Source organism: Acartia tonsa, chromosome 1 (assembly GCF_053477335.1).
Source record: "Acartia tonsa isolate MP-2025a chromosome 1, ASM5347733v1, whole genome shotgun sequence".
In the NCBI taxonomy this organism is placed as follows: domain Eukaryota; kingdom Metazoa; phylum Arthropoda; class Copepoda; order Calanoida; family Acartiidae; genus Acartia; species Acartia tonsa.
Genome location: NC_137260.1, coordinates 32,316,202 through 32,329,664, shown reverse-complemented (window position 1 = coordinate 32,329,664; position 13,463 = coordinate 32,316,202). Strand labels below are relative to the sequence as shown.

At 30.2% G+C, this 13,463-nt stretch overlaps 1 long non-coding RNA gene across 1 annotated transcript; it reads left to right on the top strand.

The window, feature by feature from the left end:
• The first annotated feature begins 10,720 nt into the window (after window positions 1–10,720).
• Window positions 10,721–12,556, top strand: LOC145317360 (uncharacterized). Its single transcript, XR_013878977.1, has 2 exons — window positions 10,721–10,843; window positions 11,924–12,556. It is a non-coding gene; the product is annotated as an uncharacterized LOC145317360 (long non-coding RNA).
• Window positions 12,557–13,463: the final 907 nt, after the last annotated feature.

Here is a 13,463-nt window from a genome sequence, read left to right as displayed (position 1 = left end):
ACCTATACTATTGGTCAAAATTTATGAACTTAAATTGTATTTCCGCTTTTAGATAAATAATTATACAAAAAACTAATTTTATAAAAAATCCTTAAAATTTGATGAAGATTTCAAATCTCCCTCTAACATTAAAATTCCTTCCAACTTATATATCCTAATATGAAGTTTACAAATATTTAATGTAAAAATAACATTTCATCACAAAACCTCTTACTTTGTTTAACTGTAGTTATTGCATTTCTGTATTATACTTTAATCCATATTGAATAACTAGAAATGCCTGGATGTACCATCCAGGTTTAGATAAATTAGTGAAAATTATTGTTTCCTTTTTTTATAATACATTATTGGTATTGCATCTTATAGCTATTCTTTCATAGCGTAGTGGTATGATATGAGAGAATGGGGTACGAAGATCAGTGGTTCAATTATTGTTGTTAGAATAAACATATTTTATTTCCTTTAAAAAAAATTTAATTTTTTATTAAATAAATAAAATAAAACTAAAACTTATTTTGAAAAGTCACTTAAAATCTTTAAAAAAGCAATTTAAAAAAAAATGTTGCCAAGCCTCGAACCGACTTCCTTGGCCATAAATATTCTAAAGAATATTTCTTTTTATGACATTGTAAACAATATCAGTAATTAATAAAATAAAACTAATTTTGAAGTCCCTTAATATATTTAAAAAGGTAATTAAAAAAAAAATTATCGCCAAGCCTCGAACCGACTTCCTAAATATTTTAAAGAATACTTTATACTAATTGTTTAAATTAACTGATCATTAAAGCTTTCCTCTTTAGCTCAGTGGATAAATTTTATTGTTAATATTTTATCCAAGCAGTCTGAAGCACCTAAGATCGAAACCTCTTCGGGTATTTAAAAAATATTTTTATCTGTATAGAGAGAGAAAGAGAAAGAAAGATATTGTTGTGTGGAGGGGGGGGGGGGGGTAATTTTTTTCCAGAACGATTTCTCTTGGGTGGGTGGTGTTACCCTCTTCCAAAATAGTTAGAAACCTTCCCAGAACCTATGATAAGCTACCCTGTAAAGGAGAACCATATGGGTTCAGGGGTTAGCGAGATCCTTTGTCACAAACAAACAGACAGACAAATAAACATTCTGTTACTTTATTATATGGATGATAGCTTTAATAGTTTATTATACATGCGGGCAATAGAACTGGAATTCTTGATAAGTTACTTGGGGGGTTTTGAACCGGCGACCTATAAGCTTTGAGGGATACTTAATATTATAGGAGGAAAGAGAGAGAGAGAGAGAAAGAAATTCGTAGGTTGCGTAATTTTCAATCATCAGCGACCGTTTAAACGGATATAAAAATCAAAAATTTATAAAGAAACAGGATATTTGTCTGTGTGTTTGTATGTTTGGAGGGTAGGGCGAGTAATATAATAGTTATTTAAAGCATCGTATTATTAACTATTATTATATAACACTGGCTTTAATCTGAAATGATTGTGCATTTTTATATTCATAGAAAACTGGATATAATAAGATGTTAAATATATTTTTCAGTCTGTTATGTTAAATAAAAATTTTTTTTTAAATGAATGTCACCACCTGGAGTCGATCTTGGATAGCCACGACCTTAGCCTTACAACGTACCCCTATGCCACAAAAGCTGCATTAATATCAAACAAAAATTGGTCATGTTTTTACAACCCAAAACAAAATTAATAATGGGGATTAATCAACCCTTCTTTTTCTTCCATTGTTCTTTCCTTGAACTTTCCTTGAATATTAATATTTTTCTTCCATTGTCTTTTACCCTACTATTAATCTTTTTCTTCCATTTTCCAATCCCCGACTATTAATCTCTGAATATTAAGGGGATAGAAATTGAAATTATTATAATAGCTAAAACTATTACGCCGATATTAAATTACACCAAATTTTTGTTAAAAATATTGTTTTACTCTTTTGTTTTAATTTAAATTAATCTAATAATTTTTACAAAGACGACATTATAAAAAAATCACGGAGGTTTCGTGAATTTCATTTTGGGAGGTGGGGGGAGACATAAGGAGGAAATAGGGAAGGAAGAACATATGAAGTGGGATGGATTTATAATAATAGTATAGTTTTTTTTTACAAAAACTTAATTTTGATGTAAATTGTTAAAAGAATATCGTTTTTAGGATTATTATATGTGTATGTACATTAGATATAATGTTTTAAATAGTTTTAATTAATATTAGGTCAGTTTGAGCTTATTTTATACGAAACATTGCTAAATTTTAAATCTTTTATATGGGAAATTTTGTCCATGTACTTTTCGACCGAAACCACGAAATTCAAAAGTTGGGAGGTTTCGTGAGAAAAACTTCGAGGTTTCGTGAATCATACTATTTTTACTACCTTATCTATTTTTACTTTCAATCTTTGAAGTTGCATATAGCTTATGTATAGAATGTGTGACTTCTTATCTGGCTAACCCAGGTTCGAATCCCGTCCGAGAGGGCCACTGATTTTGTAAATGTTAAAAATTGGAAGATTTCATTAAATAAAAGTTGTCGCAAATATAGGTATTAAATAAATATATCCAAAATTTAAAGGTACAATTTTTACTGTAAAAAAATCTGAGGTAAAGTTTATTTGAAGTGCAATTATAATTATATATATCTATGATATCTGTTGTTAGTAGAGATACTTATTGGTATCTTTCTAAGTATTTACATAGTATGTGTGTAAATATATTGGTATACACTTGTTGGATAAGAAATATTTGGTCATTTTCATTTTAATTACGAGTGCAGTACCCATAACCTTCCTATCCTATTTATAAATATAATATGAAGAAAAAATATGTATGTCGATGCTTCTTAGGTCAAATGAAAAAAGGTTTAGGACAGCCCTTTTAAAATTTATCCATTGGTTATAAGCAAACTTGCATACAATTTTGAACTTTATAAGTTTTGGGACGGTTTTAGGCTATTTCTCTGCCCTTCCGTACCCCTTCAAATGCAGAGCCCCTACATAGTAGTGAACTAAATAAAAATAGGTTAGTTTTAATTAAATAGAGGTGGGGGGGGGGGTATGATGTTATGTCATTATGAGGGGTTCTGCCAAGTTTTGTTATACCATTCCTAATACCCATCTCACTATACATCTGATTTTGGCCTCCAAAACTACTTTTCCTCACACTCACAATCTTATATACATAGAATGAAGTAAACCCTATAAATGATCCCTCCACTCCCCTACCTTCTTTAAATATCTATACATAACAACAAAACAAATGTAAATAGTGAGAGAGAAAAATTCTAGAGTTGTATGATAATTTATATGGATATTTTAAGCCTAAAAGCCCATATAAAACCATTCTATAAAATATATTTCTGTTAGACTAGAATCTAGTGTAGTAAGAATGTGTAAGTATGTATCAATGTTTGTATGCAAATATAACTTTATCTTGTGACCTTACCTACATTAACAAGTGATCATATCAAAATAAGTGTAAAAAAACGTCTTTTTCTAGTAGTGTTTTTGTTTAAACTTTAATATGTGACTAAATTTTATTGGTTCACTACAGGCATATTTAATTCGTCAGTACTTGTTATTATTATTAATAATCATTATAAGATTGAACTGGGCTTGAATTAAAATTATACGTTGATAGAAAAAATGAGTTTATGTGATCACCGTTGATAATTTTCTTGACTTTTTAGTAGCGAAGCTACTCTATAATTTGAAATGTCCGTATGTCTGTCTGTCTTAGTTTACGGGAAACGTGATTTTCCCTGCTCATATTCAAGATAGACAGCTGTAATTTTTAGTGAGTATTCTCATGACATATGCCCATCTAATCTATACATTGTTTTGTTCATCTGTCTGGATGCTGTGAGTATTGGTGCAAAAAATATGACGTAACAAAAAAAATTAGCCAATGAGAGGCCACTATAAATTTTACCATTGGTCAATAACGGCCTCTCATTGGCTAATTTTTTTTGTTACGTCATATTTTTTGCACCAATACTCACAGCATCATCTGTCTGTTCTTCATCGGGACGCTAGATAGATTCCTAGATTTTCAAGTTTTCGTGATTTTCACAACTCCTTTTCAAGATACAGGGCTGAAATTTTCAGAGAATAATTAATTTTATATTCTACATATTCTCCCTAAGCTTGTTTATGATTTTCTATTAGTTGGGGTGCTAGGTCGATTCCTAGATTTTTAGGTTTCATGGTTTTCTCGATTCCTATTCAAGATACAGGGCTGAAATTTTCAGGGAATGATTAATTTTATATTCTACATATTCTCCACAAGCTTGTTTAAGATTTTCTATTAGTTGGGGTGCTAGGTCGATTCCTAGATTTTTAGGTTTCATGGTTTTCTCGATTCCTATTCAAGATACAGGGCTGAAATTTTCAGGGAATGATTAATTTTATATTCTACATATTTTCCCTAAGTTTGATTAAGATTTTCCATTAGTTGGGGTGCTAAATCGATTTCTAGATTTTTTCAGGTTTTCATGATCATAAGGTTGCGTGATTTTAAAGGGTTGATGATCTCACTATTATACCAAGATTAATGTTTATTGTGTGACACTGCTAAATAATAATTTTTTCCCGATATCCATTAATAATTTTTGAGCTTCGCTACTTATGGATGTTGTCATCCTTGTTATCATATAATTCCACCCATACAAGATTGAACCCCACTTAAATGCACCCAAGTCCATAATGCCCTTGCAGTAGTCCAACCACTGCATCGGCAGACTATCGTAACAAAAAAATCTTGTAAATGTTTTTGATTTGACAAAGTTTTTAAATGTTTAGAATTTTTATGAATGCACTATTTGAAATGGAAAAATTTGACAAAGTTGGAAATAACTTTCATAAATAAAATTTTTATTTGGAAATGCATTAAAATTGTGTAACTGTACGGCTTCTTCATTATTTCTCTACTTTCTAAATGCAATCTACAATTCTTAGTTCTTCATTTTTCGTAGTTATCTCTCATCTAGCTATCTATTTATTTATGTTTCATTTCTTTTGTTTATCTACCAAAGATTTTTTTAATGTTTTTGTTTAAAGTACAATCTTTTTTCTACCTTTTATTTCTGTCTCTCTCTCTCTCTCTCTCTCCAGCAAAACTTCCATTTCCCCTCTTTTTAGTTCTTTCATTTCTCTCTCTCTCTATTCTATTTATCTATTTATAAATTGCATATAAGCAGAATTGTATACTTAAAATTATAATCCTTTCTCTTTCTCATCTCTATTAGCAGTCCCTCCTTACCTTCTCACCCTCTCTCTATCTCTCTTTAGCAGCGAACTGCTTATCTATTTGCATATTGTAATACTTTGGTTTTGTATTTTTAGGGGCAAAGCTACTTTATAATTTATGTGTCTAGCCAAAATTTAGTCAATCCGTCCGTAACACTATTGGAGAAAAATGATTTTCCCAGCTGCTATTTAGGGTAGACTACTGATTTTTTTTGTGAGGATACCCCTTAACCAAGAGCATCCAGGATACAACATACTTAGTTCTTCAGTCATTCTGTAGTTTTCATCTCCTCTCCTTGTTTTTTTCTGACAATTGACAATGTTGTCAATAATGGATGTTGTCATCTTTGTTCTCTTTATTGAACTATCTATCTATGAGAAGCATAAGGGCAAAAATATTGTAATACATTGTTATAATTGGCGGTACCGGCAGGCTAAAGTGGTACCAACACCAATCACAGTCCAGCCAGCAGCGGCTCTGCCTCACCTGGGCCGCCAAAGAGAAATCACCTAGTTTATCCAAATTAATCAAGCAATGTTCACCCGTAATAATTAAAACTGTATAATTATTAGATAAATATGAATATACTGATTTATTAAATCGCCATGTCATAATGTAATAATTAAAATGTCTATGTGATTATCTCATAACAGGGTTGAAAGAGTTATTGAATAAAAGTTCTTATTATTATTATTATTATTATTATATTTTTATCTTTCTCTTCTTTTTTCCTCTCTATCTCTCTTTCTCTCAATTTCTCTTTCTCTGTTTATTGAACTATCTATCTATGAGTTGCATACAGGCACAAATATTGTAATACTTTGTTCCAGAGTGCCAACTATCAGTGCACTGGAAAAGGTCATGTGATCAATACTACTCTGGCAACCAGAAACAAAAATATTGTGATTCTTTTACATTATTAACATTTCTTTATTGTATATGTATATTTTGATGTTACATTGATTTTGATTCTTTGATTCTAACTTAAGGCTTTCCAAATGAAATAAGATAATGAATGTTTTGAAACAACTTTTATATTCTAAAAATGTCTTTATTATACCTTATTTACTGCAAACCATTTCTTTCACTTTTAAATAGAGAAAAGCTTTTAAAGCATAATATTTACATTTTAAAAATATTTGATAATTAGTTTTATCTTTTTTTTGATAAATTTTCCTTTTTTAAGTGTTATCTAAGTTTGTGCTCTTAGTAGTTACTCTATAATTTTAAATATCAGTCTGTCCTTCGGTTCATAAGACACGTATTGGAGGAAACGTGATTTTCTTGGCTCCTATTCAAGATACACGGCCTAAAATTCTTGTCGGAATTCCAACTATTATAAAGGATAATATTGGTTCGTTGTGGATAGTGTATCAAAATTAAATTCATTGTTATTTTAAGCATCCAGTTTGTAATTTACTTAGTCCGTCAATCTCTCAGTCATTACACAATAGTGTGGCCCAAATGAAAGTCTAAATCGCTTTTCAATGTGCGCAATGTAAATATAGGTTATGTATTGTTTGTAGATTTTAGCCCTATAATTGATTTTAAGAAAAAATCCATCGCTATCTCGTCAAATGCATTTTTATTTTCATTCTTTCTTCCCCAATTAATATAGCCTTACACCAGATATAAAGCAAAACATCAAATTTTGTGTCTGTTTGTTTACAAACATCGAAATAAAATATTAAAATCACCAGGAATAAACATATGAAGAAAGAAAGTATAAAAATTTATTTATGTACAATTACAATAATTTGGGAAAGCTAATTCATACTGCAAAACCATTGAAGAAAAATAATTTAAGATAAGCCTTACTCTTTATTCCTGGTTTAATAAAAAACAATCAAATTATTTTTTGCAATATTAATTTTTTTATTAGTATGCTTTTTAGAAAGTTGAACATGAGAATAAGTATATTACATATTTTTTACTTTCATTTAATTTCTTATTTAAGTAAATTGTCTCTTTTTTGGCGATAATGTCTGTTGAGCCATGAAATTTATTATAAACACTTTTTCCTATTTTATGTCTTTAAAATGTATTTTTTTTTTAGAGTTTTTCGTCATTTCTCTTCTCATAAGACTAATAGCTACTGTTTTAGTTCAATTTCTTACACGAATTATCAATTTAAATAAAACAATGTTTTTAGACGTTTTTCGGAATTATTCGGCAGGAATGGCGGTTCTGCCTACTTTTTATAATTTCATATTTGAACTCTTGTTACATTATTTTAGGTTGGCAGTTCTTTAATTATTTCTTGTTAAAATCATGAAAATATGAAGTTTATGATAAAAAGCTTAAGATTGAAATTTCAAGGTCAATTTTCATTGTAGATATGTCTAGTTTTCACTAAAAGGTCTACATTTGAGCCGGTAACAACTTCAAGGTATGCGCAAATTGATATGGTAAAGATTTAAAAATTTATGTTTTTTTGGGCCAGTCTATTACACAAATATAAATAAATAAATATGAAGATATGTGAGTAAGATAATTCTTTATTTTAACAGATGCTCTTTATACCCTTGTCCATATTCTAATCTGTGATATTTAGTGCTTTGCTACTTTTGGATGTTGTCATCCTTGATTTCATACTATTGTTGAAAAGTTGAATACATTCTTATTAAATCTCGTGATTATGAACATATTCCAATTACTCTCATTGTATTGTATATTCTTAAAGATGAATCTCTAATTATGATTTTATATAACCACAAGTCAGTATTATGAGCATTAATTAATTATCTCCATATAATAGAGATTAATTAAACTTTATTACATAATTGAAAAGGTAACTTATTCATAATTCTTTAAGCCAATACTCGCAATTTAAAAGCAGAATATATACTGTTTCTTGTTTGTTTTTTGGGGGGGTCAACCCCCCCCACAACCCCATGTTTTATTTAGTTTTTAATTTTTTTCTTGGGGGGGGGGGTAATTTTTTTCTATTTCTCTTGGGAGGGTGGTGGTACCCTCCCCCAAAATAGTTATAAACCTTCCCAGGACCTATGAGAAGCTACCCTGTTAAGGAGAACTCGATCGGTTCAGCAGTTAGCGAGATCCTTCAGTACAAACAAACAGAAAAACAAACAAACAAACAGACAGACATCGCTTTACTTTGTATTATAGATTAAGGTCTTTATATGTTTGAATCTTTAGATTTCGATATTTACTGAACCTATTGAATTTTCCATCTCTATATAAGGGAGATTTCAAAATGTTCTGGGACGTTTTACGCTGTTTTTGTGTTTTAGATTTACGCCTTGAAATGGTTTTATGCTATTTTTTTCAGCCCATCCTTCCCCTTCGCATTGTTAGGAGCGCAGCCTCAAGTAAACCATATAAAGCTATTTATTAGAAATCAATTTAATAGAAATAAATCTAATATTTCAATACATATAATCATTTTTGTTATTGAATGGTTAGCAAAGATTAAATTAAGATTTTATTTTGTTACAATTAACAAATATTTTTGATTGTGATGCTACTCTATAAGAGTTTGTGTCTATCTGTCCTTCTGTCTGTAATGCTAATGTTGTTGATTTTATGAGTAACTTGTCAATACATTAACTAGTTGAAGTTGAATATAGTTGCTGATATAATCATTTCTTGTCCATTTGAGGCCTTACGCTGCTGGCTTTCTTCCCCTTCCTTTTCTTCTCTATACTCTAGTGTTATAATAGCTGCACTAAAATGGTCCTTTTAAAAGTAGTAGGATGTATGGGAGAGCATTTTATGACGTCAAATTGACAATTTAAAGAATCAAATTTTATAACATCTAACTAATTCAAAAGCATTAAATTATCTTAATCATTTTGATAAAATTGATAAAAATTCTTTAAAAAATATTTTTTCTTGCCATCTATAATTGAAATGATTTAGATTAAAAATTTAGAAAAAATAACGCAACTCGATTTTGAAATTCAAATGTACTCATATTAATTGTTTTTATAAGGTCAAAAAAAACATTTAATTTCATATTACGTAATATTAATAAATGTTTCAAATTAAAGTAAGCAGATAATTTGTTTATTTCATTAAGCATAGCATCTTTACATTAAGGTTGTCTGTCCATTGGAGTTAACGGATGGCTATGATTAATGTTAAATTCATTCTACCAATTTCAAACCGGTATAAAGATTCTCAAACTAACTTTAAGAAGTGTAACATTTCTATAGTTAAATATCAAAAATTACTTGGTTCTTTTTATTCATGTTTTTGGCAAGTTTGCATTTAAAGTATTTGATAGTGTATTTTTGTTTTACTTTCTAACGATTAAGATATTTTAAATTTTAATAGCATCTCTATTGTTTCATTGTTTAGCCTCGCTTTAATGGAAGTCGTTATCTTTGTTTAATGTATAATTAATCAAAGATGGCTCCCTTGCTGATTAATAATAATCTATAAACAATAAATTTTAAAGTAAACAGTAATCTGTGAAGAAAAGGTCATTACTTAGAAAATTTCTTATAAATTATTTTCAAACTTTTTTGTTAATTATAAAGTTTTTAAAAACAATTTCAACGAATTAAAGTTAATAAAATAATTAGTTCCTTGTTATCTTTTGTTCCTTGTAAAAGTAAAACAAGATTAGATTTATCCAAAGTTGTCAAGATGAAAACATATTACGGAAATTAAGTTAAAACAGCTTTTTCATCGTATGTTTGAATTGACAATATATTACACCATCAGTAACGATCAACCATGGAACGATGGCTTAATCAATCAGGGCATATTGATATTGCTATGATTAGAGTCTTCTATAACACAAAGTAGAAAGATGTTTGCTAGTCTGTCCGTCCGTCTAGAGCTTAATATCACTATAACTGAATCACCAGATGGGCTACAATACTTTTCAGAAACACATACCTTATGGAACTTGGATGCTCTCGTATTGGAGTAGTGGGTACTCCATTCGTAAAAAAATTGTCCCTCAACCCTCTCCCCCCCCCCCCCCAAAAAAAAAAATATATTTATGATGATAGAAAGCTTTAGACTTTGAGAATGTTTTACTTTTGTAACAAATATCAATGGCGGGTGTTTACTTCACCCCCTTTTAATTGGGGCATAGCCCCTACAGGTTAGGATCGAAGCTACTAGTATGAGAATAAGATAATCCCAACCAAGATGTTATTCTTCTTTCTGCTTAATTTACCCTACAAAATTTTTGGGAGAAATAGGAATTGTAAAGTAGCTAGGTACTTATTTCTTAAACATGTAAAACAATAGTAATTATATTTTTACCAAATTTTCTTGCGAATAAATCATTATATCACAAAATTTTAATAAAAAAAAGAGAGCATAAAATTTGGAATCCTAAAAATGCTATTAATCTCAATCATTTTTAAAGATTGTTATACTATTAAAAATTTAATACCTATCTCTCTATTTATCTTAGTCTATTGTATTATTATTGTAGATCTAAAATGATAAAAAGTAACTATCTATCTCTGTATTTATATTAGTCTATTGTATTATTTCCTAATCATTGTAGATCTAAATAATAAAAGAATGGAGGCCCAACACAAAATTTCTCTGCTCTGCTCAATTAAGAATTTGATGCAAGATTTTTTTCTATCAACAAATAAACCCGAGGTTAGTTCAGGATAAAAAGGGAGGGAGGGAACATTAGAATGTAAGTTAGACTAGTACCCGAAGGTTAAAAAGCTACTTTTTCATTCTTTGGCTTAAAACTTTTACTAATAATTTTAAATTTTCATTGGTTGGTTTATTCTAGCAATGTCCAAACAATAAACCAATAACCATATTCCTCAAAAGAAGTACTTTTTTGTTGTTGTCATAAATGTTCATAAATTTAACTTACATTTCCTTATCCCTTAATATACCTGAGGACAAAAGAGTTCAATTCTCAATAAAAATGATTTTGTAAATAAACTTAATTTGGTATTCTTAGTAGAAAATCTTCTTCAAAACTCCTATAATTATTTAGGGAGCCTATCTCATATAGCAGCCGAGTTAATTGAATATTCCTTGTAGTTTTCCAGACAGAAGGACAAAATCAATTGTAAAGTAAAATTGCAACTAGAAATATTAGGACAAAATTAGGATGTTTTTGTAGAATTGTGGTAGTCGGACAGACAGACTGTCACTTCCTAGAGCACGCTATGCTCCGGGACTGCCCATAACACCCAGGTGGTTAATCCCCTCACTATCACAATTTAAGCCAACCCATTCTTCCATTGTTTGACCGTCAGAGAAAGCGGTCAAAGTTATCACCCGCCGATATGGGGAGGGAGTTGCCCCTCCCCCCTGCATGTTCAAGTAACCTACCCTTTTCCGGGGGACGTCTACCTTACCCCCTACCGGGGCCTGCCCATCTGCTATTCACCTGGCTGCAGCCCCCCATCTTCTCCACACCCATTTTCTACCTAACCCACTATTGTAATCTGTATGTATATAAAGCCATTAATTTGTTGTGTATAATCAGTTCAAATAAAACATTCAAACTGTAACTACTTGTAGTACTTTATTGATAGAATCCTTAAGGCTAGGGGCTCTTTTGACCGGACTCGCTCAGTAGGGTTGAACTGCTTCACCCTACCACAGAATAACTACTCAACAGGTCATACTTTTGTTTTGACGGTTGGTTTAATTAATAGGTCACGTAGACACTTATTATTTTCATATTATAAAATTACAATTTCGTTATTTTAGATAAGGTTGAATGGACTTGTATCACTGGAGCAGCCAGGAAAACCTGGATCCTTCCAGCCTCAACAGGGCCCTACAGATGCTCCAGGCTCTAATGAGTCCCAGCAGGACCTGGCTGACTTGACCTATCTGCTGGACATGGATGGAGAAGCTCTTGGCTTTCATCAACTCTACATTGCTGACAATCAGTTGTAAACTTTCAATGCTGAAATTTTTTGCGGATTTTTTTTATAATTTGCACGGCAAATTTAGCTTGTACGCTATTCACACAAGATGCAACTAAATGTATAATACTGCAAAAATCAATTACCTTTTCATTATTTAGCTAAACATTGTAAAACCCACTGAAGCTTTAAAACAAACATAACTTTTTGACTATTTTGCATCTAATATACACTGTACAATGTAGTTTAAATGTACTTTAAATTATACTTTAAAATTAAAATCTATGGAATTCGGCAGTTAAATAAAATTGATATTGCCTCTAATAATAATTTTTCCACGGCACTACATTGGGATGAAAAGGTTATTATTTTACACCTTTTGATTTCAGTAGACTATCTAGTTTTAGAAGAGGCCAAAAATTTATTTCTGAAAAGTTTTAAAGTTCTTCTCTATTTCTTTTAAAAATCTATTGTAACAATTTACATTTATAATGTATCGAGATGCAGAGATAAGCCATTAGGAAATAAATAAATTAGAAAGTGATAAAATAATTTTTCATTATCAAGGACTGGGCCACGGCCCCTGCTAAATAAATGATATAAAATATGCAGATCAATTTGATTTATCTCCTATTAGCTTATCCCTGTATTTATGACAATATAGTAAAACACTGCTTAATCTTATTATATTATACATATATCTATAAAATTTCTGTCATGCCTAAATCTATTTGTGATTTTCAAGCTTTCACCTTATTTACAAACAAACTTATTAAAAGCGAAGCTTTTCTATAATTAGGGTCGGTCCGTCCGTACGTCCGTCCGTCCGAGATAGATAGCTTTTATTCGTTAATTTAGGCAGGTTAGAATTGTCCTATCGATTTCCAATTTTGCATGATGATTCCTGTAGTAGTTAGGTACGATTTAGAAAGTGTAGCAACTCTATAATCATTACCAGAATGTCCGTACGTCCATTTAAAACATGTTGATTTTTCTACTTTTTTAACAACAAATTTTTATGTGATCTAGTTATCCGTTTGATCTGATTTTTTGTATATTGATTCATGGGACAACAAAGAACAATAGTATAAGCGAAGCAACTCTATAATCAAGTCCTAAAAATGTAAGTATGTCCAGAAACATTATCCCGTATCAAGCAGTTTTTGAGCAAATTTACTTACAATTTTGCTTCGACTGTTTCGTTTCTTTTATATTCTGATTATTCAGTTCAGACACTATACAAGTGTTAATGTCCGTTTGTCCTACCGTTTCAGTGCTTCGCTTTTATGGATGTTGTCATCCTTGTTCCTATATATATTTACAAATGCTCATTGATGTGTCAAAATTAGCTTTAATGAATTTATAATTTGTTGTAATAA